This window comes from Phyllopteryx taeniolatus, chromosome 8, assembly GCF_024500385.1.
Source record: "Phyllopteryx taeniolatus isolate TA_2022b chromosome 8, UOR_Ptae_1.2, whole genome shotgun sequence".
NCBI classification, from domain to species: Eukaryota; Metazoa; Chordata; class Actinopteri; order Syngnathiformes; family Syngnathidae; genus Phyllopteryx; species Phyllopteryx taeniolatus.
Window position 1 is genome coordinate 9341436 of NC_084509.1, and position 22920 is coordinate 9364355.

A 22920-nucleotide genomic window follows, 5' to 3' on the forward strand; every position below is an offset into this window, starting at 1 on the left:
CACACCCCCAAACAAAAATGTTACATAAAGTACAGTAGATACTGTCTTGCCGTTCATTGCGGGGAAAACCTTTTCCTGTATAGTCGTACCAGTCCCACATGCTTGAAACACATTTAAACTTACTAAAATATCATGCACGTATTTGAAAAGACACAAAAATGCAAGGATTAAATGTAGAGAAAATACCCTTCATATTGCAATGTCTGTGCATTACATACTGTATGTGCCTTTAAAAGGGGGGGCCTAGTGAGTTGAAAAGTGCATTGGTGACTGTTTTCCCACATGTGACGGAAGTACTTTAAGTATGCTGTAAAAACACATGAAACGATTGCAATAAACAGCAGATTTACACTATATAGTGAGGATTTTTGTGAGAGACAAACAGATATACCTTACACAAAAAAGTCTGCACCCAAAATTTAGAACTGAGGAAGCCTTTTGGATTAAAGGCAAAATCTATTCAACAAATGCATCGGCAACTGCAGATCTGCTTTCCCACAACAGACAGATATGTATGTACCACAGAAAAATCTGCAATATAGCAGGTACGCAAATGATCATGCGCAATATAGTCGAGGAACACTGTATAATAATGGATTTCAGCCTTTAGCCCACCTGTGACTAGGCATTATGGCTTCCTTATTGCTCTATAACTTCTGTTTGTAGAAGAAAGTTTCTCTACCCTATTCTCTCCTGTATGTCTTCTCCACTTCCCAGTAATCTCCTACAAATAACAATCTTATTTCCTTCGACTTTCTCAAACTTCGAGTGAAATATGGTGGCCTTCAAGAGCCACAAAGGTAATAAAATTCACTTACCTTGTGTTAGTTGTGGTCATTAGAAAATTCAGCTCCCTGCTGTTCAGCAAGCACCTTTTTTTAGGTTAGCTTTAATGCATTCAACACACCAATAAGCAAATGTGCTTTCTGCAGACCGTCAACTCACTGGCGCACTGAAAACATTGGAAATAAAATGGAATGGAATTTATGGACATGGCAACACGAAGACGAATAGGGTCTCGCACAAGAGAACTCGCAGCAGTATAAGTTGTTCACATGGGTCTGATTTAATAAAGGTTCGTGTCTGCAAAAATGGGCGCAAAGATTGGGTCAGCCAAACTAGCAAAATTGTAGCAAAGTAAATTTTCCGCGCTCTGGGAGGAGTAGATGCAAATGGATTAATTCAGCATGTGCAGTGTGATTTATCAAACCTGAGATGAATTGTGGTAGCTGAGCTTTTGTCTTTAAATACTGCTACTAAAAGGCAGGTTCAAACGATTACTGTGGCGAAGTGGAAGCGCAGACAAAATGAGGGGTAACGAGGAGAACGGATCTTTTTCGCTCGTCTAAACATTTTTCCAGAAAGTAAAATTATTGCAACATATACTGTAGTCTATTCAGCACTCCTGATTTAGAGCTTCTGATTGATATAAGGGCTGACTTGGAGCCAGTCACAAGAAGGAGTCATGTCATGACACCCATGACAAAACTTCTTTTGGCTCCACATTTTCATGCGTCTGGGTTAGTTCGGCTCACTGTGTCACTCTCACAGAGCAGTTTTTTTGGGTATGCTGTCCAAAGTTTTAAAGACAATGTTATACAGGATTGGCATCCATCCATCCATCCATCCATTTTCTGAGCCGCTTCTCCTCTCTAGGTTCGCGGGCGGGCTGGAGCCCTATCCCAGCTGTCATCGGGCAGGTGGCGAGGTACACCCTGAACTGGTTGCCAGCCAATCGCAGGGCACATACAAACAAACAACCATTTGCACTCACAGTCACACCTACGGGCAATTTAGAGTCTCCAATTAATGCATGTTTTTGGGATGTGGGAGGAAACCAGAGTGCCCGGAGAAAACCCACGTAGGCACGGGGAGAACATACAAACTCCACACACACGGGCCGGGGATTGAACCCCGCTCCTCAGAACTGTGAGGCTGACGCTCTAACCAGTCGCCCACCGTGCTGCCACAGGATTGGCAGATACGTCCAATTCCAACACACTCGGAGTGAGTAAAATCAAAGATACATGGCTTTTGTGCCTTCACTGGAATCCCCCAAATTATCGTAGCAATTTTTTTTTTCTGTAATTCAGTAATATGTTTGGTTTCTTCTTTCACTAACACTTCCATTTCCCATCACTTAAAAACGTTTTGCACTGATGGTGCTCTCCTAAATTTTCCATGGTGAAAACTCTCAGATCTACCTAATGCCACCACTTTTACACTTGGTTCCAATAGCTGGAGCAATCTGTTATTTTGAGTGAAGTGACCGTCCGCTGTTTAGGATCTTAGTAAATCAGGTCCCAGATTCCAAATTAAATCCAGACGCCGCCTGCTATTTCTACATGTGCTCAGCCTTTAATCTCCTGGGATGCATGTTGAGAATCCTCCAGGAAACACAAGGCTACCTTGTCCACTGGTACAGATGTGACTGAAGACCACAGCAAGCCTCTCCGTCACTGAGGCTAATTGGAATCCAAATATAGCATATTAAACATGCGCTTTGCCCACACTACCGGTCGCCATGGTTATATACCTCCTTGGGGGGGCTGAGTCTGATTGCCAACACCAGTCTCACTCATTGTAATGGTGCTCTTCTTCCCTCTCCCTCCCCTCCTGAAGTCTTCGTGGGTAACAGGCAGTCCCCGCGGAGGGCGGACTGACAGGTAGGAAGTGATCAAAGAGGCCTTTTCCCAGTGTTTCATGTCGGCCTTGGAGAGTCGCATCTTCTCTGCCGCTTCTTTTAATGGGCTCGTGATGGCTCCCTCGCCCAAAACACACGTGCATACCCATCACGTTTGACAGCTGCTAACGCACCTCTCTGATTCAGTCGGTGCTTTCACCTGCCACAACCACACTAAACGCTGAACTTTCTCCGCGTGCGTCCCGACTATTGAGTCTTGCCAAAACTGTCATTTGAGCTGCATCCCACATCCGTAAATATCACCTCTCTACAGGGGATAAGACAGGCAAAGCCACCCAGTCAGGCTGTCTGTCGGTTTACCCTCGCCAACCTCAAACCTCGTAAGCCAGACTATCTCTTCAACTCAAGTGCTTATCCCGCCCGCGTATCTCAGCCTCCATCTTGTGTCCACAATGGCCGATGGCCGTATGGTCTCCTTGTACTCCCTCACCTGATCTCTTCAGCCTGTTCAGTCAATCTGATCCTGATAGTGTTTGAGAGGGGCCACATCTCATTTTGGTTGGGATGGTTTATTTTTTTCTTTCCTGGAATGAAGTGAGGTTGAGGCTCGCTCTCAACGGTAGATTAAAACTTCAAGGCCATCTGAGGATCTTTACACTCGAATTTGTCATACCGCCATTACAAGTGCAACTGTGTGTTTGTGCATGTAGCCGCTGCTGTCCGAATTAATACATGATGGTTCGATTGCCAATTGGCCGACCAAAGGCTTGTGTGATTGCTTTAAATTATCTAGTAATTAACCAATGTTAAGCACAGTGAATTAGGTAATCAAATAAGCTGATTGAAAGCTGCTCAGCCAAGTATGTAGATCTCATTAAATCATATTATCAAACACATAGCCCTCTAAGAGTGCCTTCTCACATATAGTTGGCTTTATTTTGTCCCAATCAGTTGATGGATTTATTGTATAAACAATGTCCACTGTAAAAATTAAAAGCGTACCAAAACTCTCTTCCCTTATTGTTCACAAGAATGTAAACAGGAAGGAAGGTCTGCTGTACGGACTAGCAAGGGACTGTGATTGCCTGGCTTTACAGGCTTTACCCGCCTCTCGCCGAAAGTCCACTGGGATACTTGTGTTACCTGCTACCCTAATGAGGATGAATACAACATTTAAAAAATAAAAAATAAATGGAGCAAAAATGGCCTTCGTTGATAACTTTTTAAATTATGAATACAATCTCGCAGGCTACAGTACAACACAGCAAGAGGTCAGTGCAGGTGCTCGCTGCTAATATGCTAAACCAAAGAGGTGTCCATCATGACAACGGTCTCATCTGTTTACACGTCACACTTATTGTGTATTGCGTGATAAAACTCAAATTTACAAAACAATTTTGGATTTCCCAAATGCTGTCTATTATATATTGTTATTTTTACGAACTAATAACACAAAACTGATGTAAATATGCCATAAAGAGTTGGTGTCACTGTGAACCGCCACCTTTTTGCTGAAAAATTCACCTCGTGCTTTCTTTAATACTCTAACATACTACAAGATGGTGCCAAAGCCTAATAGAAAAGTAGTAAATCGGTGTCAAGGAAGTCTTTTTGAAATGATACTTCTTAACTGAAAGACGAGAATCATTGTTTGTTGGGGAGGAGCTACATTTAGGCTGGATTGTTAGCGTAAATTACGGAGAGTCTTGCAACGTGTATGCCTTTGCTCTGCTGAATGGTTAATAGAAAGCTCAAGCTAATAAACAAACATAATTGCTTGAGAATTGGCATTTTCTACCGATCGCCAAGGCAATATACTACATGCACAATTTTGGTGCATTATTTTTTTTTTTATCAAATCATTTGTAAGCCATTTATTTTTAAGAGTAATGACATAAACTGAGTTTGAAATTATGTTTAAGGGATTTGGGATCATAGTTTGTGTCCCGAAGATAGAAGGGATAGGCTCCAGCACGTCCGCAACCCAAGTGAGGATAAGCGGTAAAGAAAATGGATGGATGGACATTTCAGTTTCATATATATATATTTTTTTATTTTAAAAAAGTGTGAGTCAATATATACTGGTATCTTATTCCTATAAAGATTTAACTAGAAATATAAACATCTTTAGGGGGTGTCAATTATTCGTGTTCTTTTGACAATTTCGGCAGGGCTCAGTCCCTTTCACCTGTGAACAGTAGAATTTCACTGTTATTTATCAGCCCACAACTGACCCTTTCTCTAGAATTGCAGCTGATTCCCTTGCAAGTCAACAGAATTCCTGACAGTGTGTCGGGATGAGGAACCGAGAAATCTACCAAAATGACTGATAGCCGTTTGTTTTCCTTGCTTAATACAACATAAACTGGGCGGCCTATTCATCACCTGAGAGAAGGCTGCTTTTCCACCGCTCAAAAATATTTCATTTTCCGCCAGCGTGAGGAGCCAAGCGCTAATGTTAAATATGCACGCAGGTCCAGTCTAAATGATGTGGCCATTGGCACGCTGTAGGAGTACACTCTATGGAAGGGAGGAAATGTCAAACTGAATAAATGAAAGCAGGGAAGTCGTAGATTACCGTGACCATTTGAATTTACCGTTGGTGCCATTTTGTGCTGGGGATAGGCGCTCATAGAAACGTGCCTTAATCGTTGATCAAGAAAAAAATTGAATATATTATTATATTTTGTTTTGCTTTTTAAGTAGTAGATGGTAAAAAATTCCATCCATCCATCCATTTTCTGAGCCGCTTCTCCTCACTAGGGTCGCGGGCGTGCTGGAGCCTATCCCAGCTGTCATCGGGCAGGAGGCGGGGTACACCCTGAACTGGTTGCCAGCCAATCGCAGGGCACATCGAAACAAACAACCATTCGCACTCACAGTCATGCCTACGGGCAATTTAGAGTCTCCAATTAATGCATGTTTTTGGGATGTGGGAGGAAACCGGAGTGCCCGGAGAAAACCCACGCAGGCACGGGGAGAACATGCAAACTCCACACAGGCGGGGACGGGGATTGAACCCCGCACCTCAGAACTGTGAGGCTGACGCTCTAACCAGTCGGCCACCGTGCCGCTGGTAAAAAAATTACCAAATAAAATGTGTTTATTGTCTTTATCTTTTTTGGGATGTACTGTATTATGAAATTATTTTGTGTTTAGTTTCATTTAATATGATTTTACTGTTGGAAACTGTTATTTTTTTTTATTCTTTCTTTTTTTTGGGAGTGGGGAAATATTTTGGTGAGATACAAAATGTACAATATTTATTTTAATTTTACAAGATGTAACACTTTTTCTATTCAAAAGATGACACCCCTTAAAAATGTTTGTATTTCAAGGTAAATCTTTATACGAATAAGATACCGGGATTTATTGACTCACACTTTAAAAAAAATAAGAGTGCCCGGAGAAAACCCACGCAGGGCACTCTTATTTAGGGAGAACATGCAAACTCCACACAGGCCATAGAACTGTAAGGCAGATGTGCTAACCAGTCGCCCGCCGGGAAACTGAAATGTACAATATTTATTTTAATTAAATTTAATTAAAGATATAACACTGGTAAAATGAAAAAAGAACGTTTTTATTAAAAAAATACAATACATTTTTTACATAAATTTAAAAAGCTGAATTTCACACAATATAAAATTGTTTAAATTTAAAAATGTGAAAAAGTGGATTTTCCACCGTTGAATGTTACAATCTAATAATATAATCGATTTTTAGCAACATTATTTTAACTAAAAAAGAAGAATCACCTTTATTGTCATGAACATGCATACACATTTTTTTCTCTGCATTTTACCCATCGCAGTGAACACATACATGTTAGTGGAACACACTGGAGCAGGGGGCAGCTGAAGCGTCCGGGGAGCATTTCGGGGTATCAGTGTCTTGCTCAAGGACACCACAGCCGTGAGTCCGGGGGATGTTGGAGGATGGTCCAGTTGGGGTCTTGAACCTAGGTCCCGCACAGTGGCAGGGGATGATCTTAACCATTGGGCCACGGCTGCCCAAAAAAAGTTGAATGACAAGATTTCACCACCAACCAACACAAAGCTGAAATAACAGAATTAAGATCTAGAAGAAAAGATCTTCCCCAACTAAGCTCCAGTAATAGTTCGTTCCCACAGAGCAGAGAGAATATTGTATGCCTGTGAGTATTGTTGTATGCTTTATTTGTATGTTCCGTGTGTGTTAAAGTAGCACTGGTTTAAAGATTTCTATTTACCATAACTCTGTAATTTCTGTCAGCACGTCTATAGCATTATATGTTAGCATTAAGGTAGCAGACTTTCATTAGACAAAATTGCATGGCTTGGTTGAACATTTTGATGTTTAAATACGCAGTGTTTAATTATCTGGTATTTTATGTTAGTTTTACAATACATTTCATCTGGGAGTGACAAATAAACAGCTTGAAGCAAGCACACGTTGCCTCATTTGGAGAACTGTGAGAACAGGCGCTAAGGAGTACTTTAACAAGTGTGTTAAAATACATTTGTGTTGATGTGTTATAAGCATGTGGGGGGTACAATTCTTTTTATATGCTGTCTCTACATTGCAGATTTTCACCTATTGCAGGGGGATCCAGAACAGATCCCCAGCGACAAATGTGGGGTTACTTGATTGATGACGCTCATACTTGTTTTGTTCCGCCACTTCAAACAGATCTCTATTATAATTAATACGTTCAGTCATGTTTGCACATTTCTATTCGTCGCTTCATTTTTGGACTGTTAACAGGAGACTATTCTTGAATAGTTCACGTTTGGGGGCCCAAATAAAAGAGGACTCCGCTCTGAACGTCGATGTGTCGCCAGCTCTTTGTGACACGCCGGATCAATACGAATCGCGGTTAACAGTTTGATTCGCATCGACCTCTAGACATCAGTCTACTGTGTCGGACCGTGACACGTCGCCGTCGTCGTCACCACCGCCGAGAGATTGTTTTCCAGACATTTATAAGGTCGCCCTGCCGTGGTATCAGCAAGCACAGTGGCGGGAAAAGGGCAGCGTATAATAGAAAGGACTGGCTGGAGGGACTCCAGAAGAGCGCATCATGGGGATGGGATGAAGGCTGGGGGGATGTTAAATGGCTTTGTATTGATAGACACACACACACACACACACACGCGTACTGTATAAAGGGATGTCAGGGACAAAATTCAGACACGCACTACTTAAAAACACATTTGAAAAATTCACATCGTACTTGAAAAACTCTCACACTCTTCTGAATTTTTTCCCCCTCGCACTACTAAAACGCTCATCATGCACACTGAAACATACACTACTGGAAATCTTTTTGCTCACAAAATGCTCACATTTACTCCGAAAACAACACTACTACTACTGAAATGCTCGCTCACATACATTAGAATCAATCACATGCTACTGAAATACTGTTCACACACTACTGATTTTTTCCCCCCAGTTCACACTGCTAAAATGCCCTCATACACACAACTGAAACGCTGTCAAAGACACAACTGAAACACTTACACTGAATTTTTTTTGGGTCGCTCAATCTACTAAAATGCTGTCATACATACAAGTGAAACACACGCACACTCCTGAAAATCTTTTGTCCACATACACTGCTCAAATGCTCTGATATTAACAACTCAATCACTTTCACATGCACTGATGAAATGATCTCACACATGAATGATTTATTTTTTTCTGCTCACTTAAACTACTAAAAACGCTCTTATAGACACTGCACATTTTAATTTTTGCTCACACACAAACTGCAATGTTTTTCTCTTACACACAATACTGAAACCCTCACACACCCTAATAAAAGACTGACACAAAATGTATTTTTGTTCCACTCACACTGCTAAAGCACTCTCATACACAGAGCTGAATTTCAGTTGTGCACACAGACTTTTGAAACACACTCACCACTCATTTATTTTGCTCACTCACTACTGACATGCTCTCACACACACTACTACAGTCTTACTTACAAGGCTTTGACACGCAATACAGATTAATGACATCTCTCTAACACACTATTGAATTTTTTGGTTTGTTTACACAGACTACTGAAAGACTCACACACACACACAATTGAATCACTCGCCCACCCAGTATTGAAACACTCTCACACACTCAATTGATTTTTTTTCACTCAAACACGCTCTCACACATGCTAGTGAAACGCTTTCAAACACAGTACTGAAACCCTCTCATATATGTTTCATGTTTCAGTAGTGTGTTAGAGTGTTTCAGTAGTTTGTGTGAGAGGTAAATGATGTCCCTGACGGCCCCTCATAAACACCTGCTAACATTGACACACACTTTTCCTCCCGCAGTCTGACTAATGAGGCCTGAGGGCAGAGATGGTTCCATCAAGGAAGTCAACACCCCACCGCCACCGCGCTTCCCTCCCCTTCCATTCGCTTTCCGGGCTCTCCAACATGCACTTGATTGATAGCAGCGATTTGACTGAGAAAAAGGGAAATGGGAAATTGAAAAATGGTGTGGGAAGATTGGAAACAACGTGCTGATTATAAACCGGGCGAGGAAACAAAAGGCCTCCCCTTTGTCTCTCTTCTCGTCTTTGGCGGTAGTGGCGAGGCAGCAGGTGTGTGTCACACAGGTGCCTGATTGAGCTGCACAAAAAGACATTACGAGAGCAAACAAATGGACGTGGTTAGCGTCCCTGGATGCGTTTTGGGCTGATAGAGGTGATTATGAGCATATGAGCAGAGGCGGCACAGAGAATGGGCACAGGTGGCGGAAGGAGGAGGAGGAGGAGAAGAGTTGTTAGTGTCATGATGATATTAACCCATCCTTACAATTAACCATGTGCATTTAATGTCTTGTAGTGAGTGTTGCCAGTACAGGAATGTTTCATTTTGCAGTAATTTAGGCATCACTAATTGGGATCATTTCAACACCGAGTTGTACTTTTATTTGATTTCGTCCAAGAAAGGGGATAAATTGTAAAGCACAGATACACTGAATGTAGTGCACACAGTATTCTGACTAAGACTCGTGATCACAAACATGCAGTTGTTTCCAGTTAGGTGGACCAGGGCGTTCAAAAATAATCTTTGATCATGAGCCACATGCTGCTTCACCATGTCTATAGTAAAAGTGATTAAGTCATTCACTGCCAGCCATTTTCAAAGCCGACATCCACCTTCTTGCCAGCGTTTTTTTTTTCTTGAACGTGAAACAGAATGAACGCAGGAGCTATGATTACAGCTTTATGATTAATTATTATTGTTATTATTCTATTATTATAATTTTAATTATTTTTATTCATCAGAAATATATATATTTGTCCTTCCTTTTATGCCAGCGGCGTATAGTGACAGGCAGAAAATTTAAATGCTCTTCCATTGGATGGCAAGAGGAGACAAGATCATTATTTCAGTGTTCATATGATATTTTTGTTTGGTGGTTAACCATGAGATTTTTCAATATAAAACAGGTGCCATGGCTCAACAAAGGTTGGAAAATACTGATCCAATCATTACGCTCCAAAATAAAACCAAGTTATTAAATACAAGTCTTATTTATTCTTACAAATTTAGCAATTTACAGAGAGTTGTAATCTCTCTAACACATGTTCTTGAGTTCATGAAAGAACGAATTGGAAGTCAGCTTTATGCACCAAAGATGTTGCGTTGGAGAGATACAGACTATCCTGTCTGTACGCTGGTCTCGCTGTCATCTGGGATGTTATGCCAGTAATGAAAGGCACTCGAAACAGTTATCTGGTGCCAGTTGCTGATGTCTTTAAGGTCCTGGCAGGCGTAGCTAATGTTCGTAGCGCCGATAGGGCATAAACAAGCCAGGAAATAGTACAAAAAGGGCACAGAAGAGGAGAGCCGTATCCCACTGTAGCGTTATTATGAATCCCACTCGAGTACTAGTCAGGACGCGCCACACTGCAACATGTTTGGCTGCTGCATTGCTGGAAGAGCATCATGCAAATGTCATGTCCTGCCTAGAACTCCAGTGAGGGTCAATATGCCATCTTGGCTAGCATTAGCACTACTGTACACTGAATGGATTATGAACCGAACACGACACATGCACACCAAACCGAACTGACAAGCCGACGTGACAAGCTGAGATTCACCCCCCTAATCGTTATCTTCTACTCATAAGTTGTGCTTATCTCAAATCCAAAGAAACCACTATTTTCATGGATCCGTTAGTCATTACAGTGGTTTACAAACCTCCTCCACACCTACCTGTTGAAAAACATACTTGATGAATATATACACTATGTCAGTGGGTGTGAGTTGGAAAATGTATGTTTCATATATACCAAATGTTACTTCTATTAGTTTATACAACCTTCACATGCTTTATTGTTCCATGTTGTTACTACTAGCTGTTTTCTGGCCATGCTGTGCATCCTAGTTGTTCCCAACCATGTTGTGACGACTAGCTTTTTTTCCGATAAATATAAGTTGAGTGCAGCTGGACAAAGATAATTGTTTTGCTTTCCTTTTCTTCTCTGTCTCTCACTTCTGTATAAGGGAGGTGATTGTTTGCTTGGACTTGAGTAAGGGGTGCCAAGTCTTGTACCTTTCCCTCTCTTTTCTTTTTTCCTTGTAACAAAAACCCGCAAAGACAAATTTTTTTCCTTACTTACTCTATCAGAAAAGGATTTGCCAAAACAGGAGTAAATTGTTGGATTTCTTGACCTAACAGACGAACAGGACACACACACAAAAAAAAGGATTCCAGTTAACAAATATAGATGCCCATTGTAGTGAATGAGTTAAAAAATAATAGAACATGCATTATACAAGTTTGTCCTCTTAGGGCAGCTGACGTCAAGACTTGAACTAAACATTGTCTCCTTGTGATCAGACATACAATTGTTACTTAAATGAAACAGGTGCGATCAAAAAGAACCTTAGATTATGAGCCACATGTTGCTTCCCCATGTTTATGCAAGATTTAATCACAAACATAGAATTTTTTATAATTACTTGGAACAGGCATTAAAAAATAACCTTATAATGAGGCGCATGCTGTTTCACCATGTAGATGGTTTTCCTTTATTAAACCGTTGAACATCATTTCCTTAGTACACCATTTTATTTCTTCTTGCAATTGATTGTTTTGGCTATGGCCAATGTTTTCTGCAATGGTTGATTGATATTAACTTAGCTTCACAATCACCGTAATTTCTCGTGTATAATGCGCACCCAAGTTGAACTCAAAGTTCTGGAAAACCCTTCTACCTATGTATAATGCATTTTTACAATACATGATTTTGCTTCTACCCATATGATTAACACATGAAGTATTATCTGTATTTTGTTAGTTTTTTTTCCAAAGAATTATTCTGTAGTTAAGCACTTTATTTGAACACGTAATCCTTTTTTAAATTTACTTGCTCTTATTTTGAAATTCACAGCCCTACTTTTATTTAGTAAATTAGAAAACACACAGTTGTGCTCATATGTTTGATTACCCCGGCAGAATTTGTAAGATGGGTACAATTCTTGAAAGAAAACATGAAGGACCAGGCGAAACACATTTAATTTTATTTTAATAGATTCAAATTAAACGGTCAAGCATTTCAGAAAAGCATTATCATTAAACAAAACATAACCATAAAGAAATTAATGATGGTTGTTGTTCAGTCATCAGTCATATTTAAAAATATATATATATATTTCACAAATTCTGCCAGGGTATGTACATTTATGAGCACAACTGTACATATATGCAGTCATACGTACCCCTGTCATATTGGAATGAAAGTGTAGGCTACACCTTTGTTATAACCACTAGGTGGCGGTGGCATTTTGGAATCAAAGTGTACAGCTTTTTCATAACCACGAGATGGCGGAATACATTTATAAAATCTGTCCATCCATCCATCCATTTTCTGAGCCGCTTCTCCTCACGAGGGTCGCGGGCGTGCTGGAGCCTATCCCAGCTATCATTGGGCAGGAGGCGGGGTACACCCTGAACTGTTTGCCAGCCAATCGCAATAAAGCTTACAGCACCTGGTATTCCCAGGCGATCTCCCATCCAAGTACTAACCGGCCTGCCCCTGCTTAGCTTCCAAGATCGGGCGTTCTCAGGGTAGTATGGCCGTAAGCCACATACATTTATAAAATGTGAATGTTTTTTTCCATTTTCCCCTATACCTATGTATAATGCGCACTTGACAAATTTTCTGCGGGGGAAAAATGCGCATTATACACCAGAAATTACGGTACTTGTTTTTCTAGCCGTTGATGGCTCTCCTTAAAAAAAACAAAAAACAGCTCTCCTGTTTCCATGTCGACTGCAACTCCAACTAGTAGTGTATGAATGTAGTCTTGACAGGAAAAACACAATTGAAAAACGGGCGGATTCAAACAAAAGATGCTATCTTCTCAGGTGTGTATCAGATTATTTCATGACAAACCTAAATGTTTTCAATAAAGGAATTTGCCTCACTGTTCCAATAAGTTTTTAAGGGCAGTGTAGATATATTGTCCCAGCTCTTTTATATATTACATTTTGGTAGTTAATTTGCCCAGCACTGCTGGTAGTGTAATAATAGAGACATTTTGTGGCTGAAATTGAGGACAATCTGTAAATAGCAAGTGTGGCATAAATTAGCTGCTACCTGCTCGTGGAAGGGAGAAAAAGGCTTTGTTGCGTCTCATAAATGAGTCTTGGCTGAGGCCCCGCTGGTTTAATATTCTCTGAGCGCTTCCAGACAGCGAGTGGCCGTACAGCAGCTGTCTCTTGAACTCGCTTTTGGACCTATCCTCCTCCACTTAGCCCCTTTGACCGGCCTCCTTTTCACCGGGCCGGCTGTGGCGATGACAGGCACTGTCACACGCTTCTCCTAATGTCCTAATTACCGTCTCTCTCTTTATTTCTTTATTTATTTTTTACTTCTCTCTCTGTGTACACTAAGACAACTGTATATGTGAGTAAGCAGCCCCTCTGAGTTCTCCGAGAGAGACAACGCTTTCTATGCGTTCTCACAATAGCAAAATAAAGTTAACTTTGAAAGCTTTTTGGGGGCTAAAAATATGTTCACTCAAAAACACGATTAAAACTCGCTCACATTCACTAATGAAACAGTCACGTGCACGTACACTACTGAAAATGCTCTCATACTACATTTTTTTCTCCACTAATTTACACTACTAAAATATTTTCACTGTCACTCTCACACACACTACTAAAACAATCTCAGATTCACTACTGAAACACTGACGCACACGACTGAAATGCTTAAATTACTTCAACACTCTCATACACTTCTGTAATAGTTTTGCTCACACACACTTCTGAAACATTCCCATACAGTAGTATCCTAATTTTAATTTGCTTACTGTATAAAACACTCTCATAAACACCACTGATTTTTTTTGCCCATACACACACTACTAAAACGCTCTCACACTCTCCAATGAAACTCACGCTCACTTAAAAATGTTCATATTCACTACTGAAACACTCACACACACTACTAAAATGCTATCAGACACATTTTAAACACGTTCACGAACGACTGAAAATCATTTTGCACGCATAGCTACGCTATTAAAATGCTCTTACACTCACTAATGAAACGCTCTCTTATACACACTATTCATTGAATCAGTCAACAGGCACTGCTTTGTCTGCCCCAAAATAATAATGATAATAATAATGATAGCTTGGGTTGGGGTTAGGTTTAGCCCCTAACCCCTTTAACATAGCGCCTTTCAAAGCACCTGAGGACCTTAACAGTAATACATGGAGTTAATTAAAATTTTAAGTATGTTAGGAGTACCATGTTATCAGAAGAAGAGCTAGCTTTAGCGACAACTTGATAGCCAACCGGCACATAGGGATGCAATAATAAACCACAATAGAGTGGGGTAATCCTATACTTTTATGACCTGTACTTCTTTATTGGATTTTTTTTATTATTTTTTACCAAAATGCTAATGTAGTGCCACTAACATGAGGCTGAATTACTCTGTGTGATGGTAGCAGGTCTTCGCTGAGGGAAAGTTATTGTGGCTAACTAGAGTCCTACTAGAGCGGCTCCAACTACCGGAGACGAATTCCTTGTGTTTTTTGGACATACTTGGCAAATAAAGATGATTCTGATTCTGCTAATCTTTTAAAAATGTGAATCAATTTGTCGCTACGCTACTTTAAAATTATTTCCTCTTTCTCCTGCTGCAGCAAACGTTCCTGCTGCTACTTGCCTTTTTTAAAAAAAAACAGACTAAGACAGAAAAGAAGCCCTTGCGAGAAGAATTTGCAAAAAATGGAAGTAGACAGCGTGAATGAAATGTGATGAGTCACTTTGCAGTGGATGGTGGTGGCTTTTAAGACGGTGCTCAGTCAGCTGTTCTTGTTAACACGAAAGCGGCGCGACTGCGGCCGACGGAAAGAGGAAATCATTGCACCTTGCAGGGAATGCGCTCGTTCACTCGCTCGCTCTGTGATTTATGGAGCTGTGAAGTCACAGCATTTGTCACAATCAGCACTCTTAATGGTGTGTTGCTATAATTCACTGTTGGCTTCCTATCAATGTTTATTTGAGACATCCTGTCTGCAAGAGAGCTTTTGTTTCATTATGTTCAGATTCGTTTTTCCACTTTTGTCCTTTGTCTTTTTTTTTTTGGTGAGGCAACGTTAACTCAATCATCTAAAAATGAATACCTCTGACAGCGCCAATCAAAACGTAGCAAGTTTTTCTACTTTAGTCTAACCTAAAACAAAAGAAAAATGTAGAAAAGAAGACGGAAAAATCAATCATCAAAAATCAACCATGAAAAATCAATCATCAAAAATCAACCTTGAATTCTTATACAATTTGAACTTGTCTGTTGGTCTGTCTGCTCGTCTGTGTGTCCATCTGTCTCTTAGTCTGTCATTACAGTTCTTGTGTTGGATCTCATTAGATTTTACAGGTGTACCTAACACTACGGGAGAACTAAATGTAAACACAGAATTTTTTAAGGGTTGCCCTTCAACCTCCCACTCTACGCTATCAGACATCACAGAAGGTCATAAACTGGACGTTTAGAGCATGCATTTGCAGCTCCAGTAAAGCCACCTGATTGGTTAATGTACTGTACGTTTACATCCGCTCTCGGGAGAACTGATTGGAATGTGCTTGCTTGTGATTGCATGAGTGTTTCGTGCTATGTCACAAAGCTTGGAAACTTGTATTTGAAAGAAGCAGGGGGGGGGATTGTTTATTGGTACTGTAAAAAATATAAATGTATAATAATAATAATAATAATAACCTGTAATTGGCTGGCGACCAGTTCAGGCTGTACCCCGCATCTCGCCCGAAGATAGCTGGGATAGGCTCCAGCACGCCCGCGACCCCAGTGAGGATAAGCAGTTCAGAAAATGAATGAATGAATAATAACAACAATAATAATAATAATAAAGGCACGCTTACACAATTCAGTACAGTATACATCAGAATCAGAATCATCTTTATTTGCCAAGTATGTCCAAAAAACACACAAGGAATTTGTCTCCGGTAGTTGGAGCCGCTCTAGTACGACAACAGACAGTCAATTGACAGATAACACTTTTGAGACATAAAGACATTGAGAAAAACAGTCACTGAGCAATAAAGGTTTGCTAGTTATCTGGTAATGCCGGTAATTATTATTTTTATTTTTTTGACAATTGTGCAAAAAGATGCAGAGTCCTCTAGCACTTAGAGCAGTTCGAATGACTAATATTGCAATAGTCCGGTGCAATGACCATTGTGCAAAGGGCGCCGAGACTTCAAGGAGTCTATGCAGTTTAAAGTGACGAGTAGCGCGACAATCTGGGACAATGTTGATTGTTCAAATGTTGCAGATACTCCTCAGTCAGTGTGCAAATGGAGCAGATGCTACTCAGGCATGAGTGGCCAGTATTGGCCAACAACAGATATGAGACTACTACAGTGAGTGCACGAGTAATATATAATTGGCCCCACAGATATGTGACAACGAACTCAAGTCAAAAAAAATTTGCCAGCATGTTGCAGTAGAATTGTAGGTTAGGTGTTTAAGAAGTTGATCGCAAGAGGGAAGAAGCTGTAGGAATGTCTGCTAGTTCTAGTTTGCATTGATCGGTAGCGCCTACCTGAGGGAAGGAGCTGGAAGAGCTGGTGACCGGATTGTGGAGGGTCCGAGAGCATTTTGCACACTCTTGTCTTAGTTCTGGCAGCGTGCACGTCCTCAAGGGTTGGTAGGGGGGTACCGACAATCCTTTCAGCAGTTTTGATTGTCTGTTGCAGTCGGAGTTTGTCCTTTTTTGTATCAGCACCAAACCAGACTGTGATGGAAGAACACAGGACTGATTGGATGACTGCTGTGTAGAACTGCCCCAGCTGCTCCCGTGGCAGGCCGTGCTTTCTCAGAAGCCGCAGGAAGTACATCCTTTTTGAGGACGGAGTTGATGTTGGTTGCCCACTTCAGGTCCTGAGAGACTGTAATTCCCAGGAACTAGGTCTCGACAGTTGACACAAGGCAGATGGACAACGTGAGGGGCAGCTGTGGCGAAGGATGCCTCCTGAAGTCCACGATCATCTCTACAGTCTTGAGCGTGTTCAGCTCCAGGTTGTGTCGGCCGCACCACAGCTCCAGCCGCTCCACTTCCTGTCGATATGCAGACTCATCACCATCCTTGATGAGGCCGATGACAGTGGTGTCATCTGAAAACTTGAGGAGTTTGACAGCCGGGTGGGCTGAGGTGCAGTCTTTCGTGTAGAGAGAAAAGAGCAGCGGAGATAGGACACAACCTTGGGGCGCCGCAGTGCTGATGCTGCGTGTGGATGAGGTGGTCTCTCCCAGCCTCACCTGCAGTGTCCTGCCCATCAGGAAGCTGTAAATCCACTGGCAGATGGCCGGTGAGACGCTGAGCTGGAGAAGCTTGGATGAAAGGAGTTCAGGGATGATGGTGTTGAACGCTGAGCTGAAGTCCACGAACAGGATCCTCGCGTAGGTCCCTGCACTGTCGAGGTGTTCAAGGATGAAGTGCAGTCCCATGTTGACTGCATCATCCGCAGACCTGTTCGCTCAATAGGCAAACTGCAGGGGGTCCAGCAGGGCACCTGTGACGCTCTTGAGGTGGTCCAGCACGAGACGTTCAAAGGACTTCATGACCACAGATGTCAAGGCGACAGGCCTGTAGTCATTTAGTCCCGAGATTGAAGGTTTCTTGGGGACTGGAATGATGGTGGAGCGTTTGAAACAGGATGGTTTGAAACATGAACTGCACCAGCCATGGGATCCTCACTCCATTTACTTCCTAGCTACCTCAGGTATGCGTTTCTTTAACGTGTGAGTCGGGAGTGGAATCTCTAATATTATTGATCCTCAAGCAGAAACACAATTTTTTCGCAAAAGGCTTTGATTTGATGCAAATGAATGCTTTTTGCGTTCTTTATCGTTGGTCTATGTACCGTATATGTCAGTGTCATTGCAATACATATTAATTTTGGATCCCAGGGTGGAACTGAATTTAAAATTTTTGGTATTGAGCTGGGCGGCATGGTGGGCGACTGGTTAGAGCGTCAGCCTCACAGTTCTGAGGACCCGGGTTCAATCCCCGGCCCCGACTGTGTGGAGTTTGCATGTTCTCCCAGTGCCTGTGTGGGTTTTCTCCGGGCACTCCGGTTTCCTCCCACATCCCAAAAACATGCATAAATTAGAGACTCTAAATTGCCCGTAGGTTTAACTGTGAGTGCGACTGGTTGTTTGTTTGTTTGTGCCCTGCGATTGGCTGGCAACCAGTTCAGGGTGTACCCCGCCTCCTGCCCGATGACACCTGGGATAGGCTCCAGCACGCCCGCGACCCTAGTGAGGAGAAGCGGCTCAGAAAATGGATGGATGGATGGTATTGAGCTGCAAGAGTTATAGGTGTAAAATATCATATGAGCCTGTCCTATTGGGTGAGAGGCGGGGTACATCCTGGACTGGTTGACAGCCAGTACAGTTCCCCACCAAACAATTATTGTGAAATGAATCCCTCTCTGACAGTGTCACTCAAATCTGAGCATTATTACCTTTGTAAAGGCATTTTCTTTCATACAGCTCTTGCATGGAATCTCATTTGGTTGTGCAGGTGTACCTAACAAAGTGGTCCATGGAATAAAGCTGGAGAGGAAATGAATCCAAGGCGCATTTGCAGATTTTCGCTTTATTTGCAGTGTCTGGCAATCAAAGTGTTGGATCCCTGAGGGCTGACAGATTGATTATCATTTCAGTTCCACTAGGTTGTCATGGTGATGCACCATGAACTGGATGCTTTAGTTGAAGGCTGTGAAAAAATAAATGCAGCAGCAGCAGTAATAATAATAAGTAAACAACACTCCCAGATAATATTTGACTAATCTGAGTTGCAATCACATGCCTTGGCTTAAACCACAAAGTGTGTGTATGGGTGTGGTTGTGTGGTGGTGTTTGTGTGTTTTATTTTTGGAAGTCAAAACTCCTTGGTTGGCCACCGGTCCACACGCCATGAGTCCACTTCTACATCTGATTTCCAAATCTGATACGTCTAATTAAATGAGAACACAATGGGCAGCACACAGTGTGGCTGCATTAGAAGTACATAAACACACGTGCACACAAAGGAGCTTCGGCATCACAAGCAGAAACGAGCCAATGTTTTACCTGCAAGGTAGGACATTAAATTCAAAGGGGTAGCACCGGTGCCGAGAAGACATCGTTGGCTCATTAGTGTTTCGACTGAATAGCACCAACAGAGCGAGAGCAGTGAATGTGAATCATCCTTATTTTTTTTCTCTTTGTTTGCCTTTACTGTTACTGTTATTGCGCCTTTTCCCTTTTTCAGACTTCTGAATGGGTAAAACTAGTTAGAGTGCTAAGTCAGTTATTAGATAGTCCTTAACATTTGTGTTACTGTTCTTTAGCCCAAAATGACTTTCTTTAGGTGCCTGAGTGGGTAAAACTGACATACAGTTAGTAATTATAATGTTACTAGATAGTTGTTGTCTTTTTCGATTACTATAAGATTGTCCTTATGTTGTATTGATTCCTTGGAATGTCAAATGTGACTGTGTGTGTAATAAGGAGTGACGCCACCTGACTACTTACTACTACTTGTATGGTTCTATTTACCTTGCTTGTTCTTGTGGCTTTTCAACAGGTGGCTTTTTTCAGGCTTCTGACAAGCTGAAACATTTAGGTTTTTCCTTTTGTGAACTTTCAAGTGTGATTTTTATTTTATTTATTTAATTTTTTTTTTAGGAGCGACTTGACTCCACTTCCAGGTCACTCCTTCGTCTTCTCCTATTGTTCTGCTAGTGACTTTCTTTAGGTTTCTGATTGACTTCAAGTGTCTTATAGTTAGGGGATTTAGCGCCACCTGTTGTAATAGCTCTCTAAAAGATGTTTTTCTTCTGTTCATTTTGTGGACAGAATTTATACTTAAAATGCAATACTTAAAACGCCGTAAAAACGTGTTTTTAATTACTGTAACGTCATCATTTCACCAAAGTTGTGTTTTTTTTTCTGGTAGTGACTTTCTTCTAACTTGTGATTGGCTAAAACTGCCATATGCCAACTGTTGCAAGAATTAGTTTTAACGACATGGACAGAGATTGCTTTGTCTGCATTGGAAGTACCTTTATTAAGTTTTAATATACAAATGCTTTTTGACAGCATTTTGTGTACTTTTTGTCCACATGCTCCACTGAAGGTCATAGAAAATTCACTTTCTGGAAATGCTCTAGCTATTAATATTTTCAATAGCGTATTTGTTATTTTATCTATTTTTGTTGTGCCTTTTCCATAAGCAACTTTCTTTAAGTTGACTCCAATGTGTTGATTCGAATGTTTCTATTTTTCTAGCTAATCCCTGCTATTCGTGGGAGTAGGGACGAACGAACCCCTGCCCAAAGTGTGAAAAAATGAAAATAAATGACGCTCTCCTGAAAACGTTTAAACTGTAAATATTCCGCAAACTATGATTCCGAAACAATTTAATATAATTTTAAACACAATTTACTACATGACCCTTAAAAATAAATGGCTTAGAGATTATTTGATTTCAAGAAAATGCACCAGAATTGCGCGTGTTCATGCACACATGACAAATACTCTCTGTAACTTGTAATAATGACCCAGGATAAACTTAGCTTCTTTTCAGCATATAACGATTTCAGCCCATCAGTCTAGTCTTGTATCACTGCAGCATACATCCTTGTCACCAACCGCTACTTTCTAGGGTTTAGTGTCATCTTTTGGCATCTCTGAGCATTCTAGAAAGAGCACAAAAATCACAAATTGTTGAATTTTTCCACAAAGAGCTAAGGATAGCTTCCACAGATAAACATATACTGTACAATATGTGTTCAATTCACTACCTTGAGGTCTTACTTTGACGTGTTGCGAAAGAAATTTCACAGGTTTTGCAAAAAAAATTCTCTATCATGATGGGTAGCTACCCACAAGTGATGACATTCCTCTTTACAAACATAATGCAACTGCCTCTCAAATCCGCCGTGTGTTTCTCGCTGTGAATGCGTTCATCGTCTCCTTGAACACAACACTGCGGAACAGAGCGAGTATATGTGTAGATTGTGATGGAAAAAAAAAAAATGAGGAGACAAGGACAGACATCATTGCGAAGACGCTTGGCCTGCCCGCTCTCATCCGGCGTGATTGACAGATGGGTGCATCGACTGCACTCTTGCTGAGGCATTTTCCCGAAATCTGTCCATCAGCGCTTGTCTAAGCAGAGCGACAGCCGTGACATCTAATCACAGGGCAGCCGGCGCCTCATAACTTGTGGCTAATGTGCTCCAGGTAACACCGCCGCCGAGGCACTATTTATAGCCCGGATGGTGGCGGCTGACAGGAAGTGCATCGCTCTGATGGCGAGGGAAGGTGTCAAAAGACTATATAACAAGTCTGTTTGGGTTTAAGTCTCATCAAACTCGACTGTGTCCGTGCATTTGACCTCACAGAGTGACTGGAGCCTAATGTTTTATTTCCTTGCTGTCACTTGGGCTGCATCACCTTAAAGCACCCAAGCTTAGGTTGGATGTCCACTATATCGTCAAAAGTATTTGCTCACCTGCCTTGACACACACATGATTTTAAGTGATATCCCATTCTAAATCCATATGGTTAAATAGGATGCTGGTTTGACCCTTGCAGCTATAACAGCTTCAACTCTTGTGGGAAGGCTTTCAACAAGGTTTAGGAGTGAGACTATGGGAATCTTTGCTCATTCTACCAGGAGCATATTATTTGTGAGGTCACACACTAATGTTGGACGAGAAGGCCAGGCTCACTGGCCACTCGAAATCAACCCAAAGATGTTCTATCGGGTTGAGGGCAGGACTCTGTGCAGGCCAGTCAAGTTCATCCATACCAAATTCTCTCATCCATGTCTTTATGGACCTTGCTTTGTGCACCAGTGCACAGACATGTTGGAACAGGAAGGCGTGATCCCCAAACTGTTTGACTGTCCAAAATCTCTTGGTATGCTGAAGCATTCAGAGTTCCTTTCACTGGAGCTCAGGGGCTAATATTTTGGAAATTTCCAACTTTGCGGGAACAGTTTGGAGGTGGAACTATGTTAAAGCGAATTGAGGACCTTCATGTTCTGATTCTGATCTGGTGTTTTGCCAGCATATTGTAGCATTTTGATGCCAACAAACTATGTTGAAGTGAGTTCAGGTATCTTCATGGAGTGCTTTGCCACCATCTTGTGGAATTTTAGTGACAACTATGTCCAAGTGAGTTAAGGACCTTCATGTAGTGTTTAGCCAAAGTTCAAGGTTTGTCTTTATTCGTCTCCCTTAGGATAAATTTGTCTTGGGGCAAGGGATAGCTGCATACATGAATAAAAACAATCATACAGTACATCAACATAACATAAACAATACACATCCATATTAAATTAGTTCAAGAACACCTCCCCGTACATCCACGGTCCACACTTCGCCTCAGCAGTTGTTCATGTTAATTAACTTAATTGAGTGAGGGATGAATGAGATTTTACTGTACATCTCTTTTATTTGCATAGTGGTACCTTGTATCTTCGGACAGATTTTATTAGCGCATACTCACATCTGGTGGCATCTATAAGCGAATTTTGGGGGGCGTCAATTACTTACAGTTTTCCTTTTTTTGTGGCAGGGCTCAGTCCCTAGCCCCTGTAGTATACATTTTGTGCAATCTTTGTTTGGTGGTCTGCCATGGGATGTTGTTATGGAAAATATATGCCTTGGCTCAATAAAGATTGGGAAACACTGTTGGAAAAGATTACTGTTTGTTTGTTATTTGTATTAA

At 41.3% G+C, this 22920-nt stretch overlaps 1 protein-coding gene and 1 pseudogene across 4 annotated transcripts in view; one reads left to right on the forward strand and one right to left on the reverse strand.

Annotated features, from left to right (window-relative positions):
- The window catches only part of cadm1b (cell adhesion molecule 1b), a 230926-nt gene that overhangs the window by 140993 nt on the left and 67013 nt on the right, over window positions 1–22920 (forward strand). The gene's annotated exons all lie outside the window — the stretch shown is intronic.
- Window positions 12631–12738, reverse strand: LOC133482810 (5S ribosomal RNA; annotated as a pseudogene).